Genomic DNA, 3,718 nt, shown 5'->3' on the forward strand with positions numbered 1-3,718 from the left:
TCCGGTAAAGGGGGTTAGGATCCAGGAGCACCCAGGGAAGCATCCCTGCTATTCAACCCCGTTATCCCAAATCCAGCAGCATCCCGGCTGTCCCAGCAATGTCACAGGCCCAGGGCACTGATTGTCCTCTGTGCTGAGGCTCCTCCAGTCCTGGGGACAGTTTTGGGACCCTCACAAGGGGATTGAGGGGCTGGAGTGTGTCCAGGGAAGGGGCTGGAGCCCCAGGAGCGGCTGAGGGAGCTGGGAAGGGGCTCAGGCTGGAGCAAAGGAGGCTCAGGGGGGCCCTTGTGGCTCTGCACAAGTCCCTGACAGGAGGGGGCAGCCGGGGGGGTCGGGCTCTGCTCGCAGGGAACAGGGACAGGAGGAGAGGGAACGGCCTCAGGTTGCAGCAGAGGAAGTTTAGGTTGGATATTGGAAAAATTCCTTCACTGAAAGGGGTGTCCAGCCCTGGCACAGCTGCCCAGGGAAGTGTTGGAGTCCCAATCCCTGGAGGGATTTAAAGACCTGTGGATGTGGCACTTGGGGACGTGGGGCAGTGGTGGCCTTGGCACTGCTGGACTGGATGGTCTTTAAAGGCTTTTCCAAGCTGAACCAAACAGTGATTTTATGATACTGTGATTAAACGACTTCGTGATTCTATAGCAGGCAAAACAGGAGCGTTAATTCCATCCTTCAGCTGATTGCAAAGGGCTCACGTGGGAAGCCTGGGATTCAGCTGTCACTGAAATGAGAAATCTCCATTTGCTGACAAAAGGGTTTCAGGGCACAGTGCAGCTCCCTGTGCTGGGAGGACAATTCCCGCCCTCATTCCGAGCTTGGCACGGGGAGCCCTCGGCGATTCCTGCAGGACTCTGCTCTTTCTTTCAATAGCTGCTCTCTCAATGTATCCACACAGCTCCTCCCGCCCTGCTCACATTCCCTGATCCCATCCCTGGCCAGACACACCCCTGTTGTGCCGGGATGCTGCAGGGCCCGCCGCACCCAGCAAGTACAACCAGCCACTCACTGAGCTTCCCTTAGAAAATGGGAATCCATGGAAGAGCTGAACAATCCACCCGAGCACTGCAAACCCTTCTCATCCTCGTGGCTTGGGCAGAGAATCAGCTGGGAGCACAAAGTGGGAGATTCTGGGCGTTTGCATCAATTTTCTTTGCGTCTCTCCTATTTTCTCTTTAGTGATCTGGTAAATGCATCAATTGCTCAAATGGTTCCCAAAAAGTGAATGTGTAGCCTGCTGTGAGTAGTAAGAGTAATAATAATAACAATAATAATAGAAGAAAGTGAAGAAGATTAAAAGAAGAAGAAGGAAGACAAGGAGCAGGAGGAGGATGAAAAGATGAAGGAGGAAAAAAAGATTAAAGGAAGAAGGAGGAAGAGGAGAAGAGGAAGATGAAGAAGAAGCAGGAAAAGAAAAAAGGAGGAGGAGAAGTGTCATTATCAACTTCTGTGCTGAAAAACCTCCTTCTTAAAACCCAGATCAGGTCTGCCAGGGAAGGAAGAAGAGATGGCTCTTTTCACCTCCTTAAATACCCCTGCTACCCTCCACAAATTTGGTTCAGGCTCTGGATTTCTATGATTTATCCCCATTTTTAAAACTGGGATGGATGTGGTGCTCAGGGGATGGACCTGCAAAAACAGAGGGGCTGTAGGAGGATGTAGGAGGCACCTCTGGGTGCCTCCAGAGGCTGATTTTTAGGTGACGAATGTCTGGCAACCTGAGGCACCGCAGCCTCTGCTTTCCAACCCCTCCCCAGGGGAGCAGCAGGAAATCCCCTCGGAGCTGCCTGCAAGGACCTGTCCCGGGGTGCCACCAGCAGCTCCAGTTTCCCTTTCACAGAAGGGCCTGGTTTATAAAGTGCCGTCAAAGCTGTGACTTAAATCTGCCCCTGGCCTTGAAAAAAAAGCTGATTTATGCTTTCAGAAACGGAGTCCAACCTCCCTTCAGCACCTCGTGACTCCAGTCAAACTGGGGAAGGGTTGTTGATGTCAAACTGGGTCAGTTTTTGCCGGGGGGTGAATCAGACCCTCAGAGGAAAACTCTAAATTGGAGAGGTTTGGGCTGAGCTGCCGCAGCTCCACAAACAACAGGCGCTGGGCTGGGGCTGCCCCGGGGGAGTTCGTGGATCCTCGGGCTGTGACAGTTCACGGGATATTTACATTTACGGCTGGGAAATGATGGCTCGGCCACGCTTAGGAAGCTCTGAGCTGCATCCCAGGGATGGAGCTGGGAGAGACAAACCCTCCCGACCCCCTCTGCATCACCCCCACCTTCCCCTTCTCCTTTCTCTCCTGTCTTGCTTTCCTTTCCTTATTTACGCTCCATCGTGGGCAATTATTTGCACTCTCAACTGCCGCTGTGCCATGAACTTTTCCCACTTCCTTCACTTTGTTCCAGGCTGCATTTGCCGGTGCCTGGACAACGCCAGGGTGTTGTTTACAGGGGATTTCCTTCCGTGGCACTCCCATCTCTGCCCAAACCCATCCTTTAGGTCCCTTTTCCAGGGTGTCCCATTAAAAGCTGGTTCATTAGGTCGGGTTTCCATCAGTTTTACACACTACAGCCCAGCCATGACAGCTCGTTCCTGTGAGCTCTGCACATGGATTTTCTTGGAAATAGGGGATTTTCCAGAACTGTTTGGTGGCCTGGGACCCCAAGGATCTGCAACTGGGGGTAAGGGGCAGCTTCCAATCCAGAATATTTCCAGGAGCTGGGAGCTGAGTGCTTGAAAGGCACCTGGAACAGCGTTCTGAGCCTGTGTTTGCTCAAGTCCTTACGTTTGTTTATAGAGCTTATTTCTGTTTCTGCTCTGGGCCCTGGGCAGATGCACAAAAAGGGGGACCCCAGAGCCCACCTGCACCCCAGAGCTGCTCTGGGGTCGGCATAGGGGGACGGGGGTGATGCTGAGATGTGGATTTGGGCTGGATCAGCTCTTGGAATAAGAGAAATATCCTTAAACCAGGTATCTGACCCCACCCCTTTCCAAAGGGTTTCTCTGGGTACAAACCGAGGTGACTTTGGATGTTTCCAGTCTGGGAGGAGTCGGGGGACAGGGTAAGGGTCGGGAAGGGGTGTGAGGGGGGGGGGTTCCCTGTCTGGAGCTCTGGAATTCCCCTCACCAGGGTTTGCAGGGACGCTGGGCTGCCCTGCAGGGGTGGGGGGAGGTGGGTGCCCCTCACTGCCGGGGCTCCGGGGTTTATTGCGGTGCTGAGATCCTCCAGGAGCCCTTCCCTACCAAAATGCTTCTGGGTGAGAAGCGTTTATTCCCTTTTTGTTTAAAACAAACAAACAAAAAAAACCCTGAATGTGCTGCAGTTTTGGGCTGGTTTTTTCTTTTATTTTAACTTTTTCTTTTTTTTTTTTTTTTCCCCTAAGCAGCTCTGCCAGCAGGAGGCAGATCCTGGCGTGTCCAAGGCCAGGTTGCACAGGGCTTGGAGCAACCTGATCCATGGAAATTGTCCCTGCCCATGGCACCGGAGGGGGTGGAACGAGATGAGCCTTAGGGTCCCTTGCCACCCAAACCATTCCAGGATTCCAGAATGATCTCCTATGTGTATAGAACACTAATATCCCAACAGATAACACCCAGTGCGCCCAGAAATGAACATCATCTATATATTTACGAATCACACCGTGTCTATCTGTACCTGTACCGAGGGAGGGTGTGTGCAGGGGGGTCATGTACCCACAGCACCTCGAGTTCGAGGAGGGGGGGGGGAC

This window comes from Corvus brachyrhynchos, unplaced genomic scaffold (assembly GCF_000691975.1).
Source record: "Corvus brachyrhynchos isolate BGI_N302 unplaced genomic scaffold, ASM69197v1 scaffold544, whole genome shotgun sequence".
Classification (NCBI taxonomy): Eukaryota; Metazoa; Chordata; class Aves; order Passeriformes; family Corvidae; genus Corvus; species Corvus brachyrhynchos.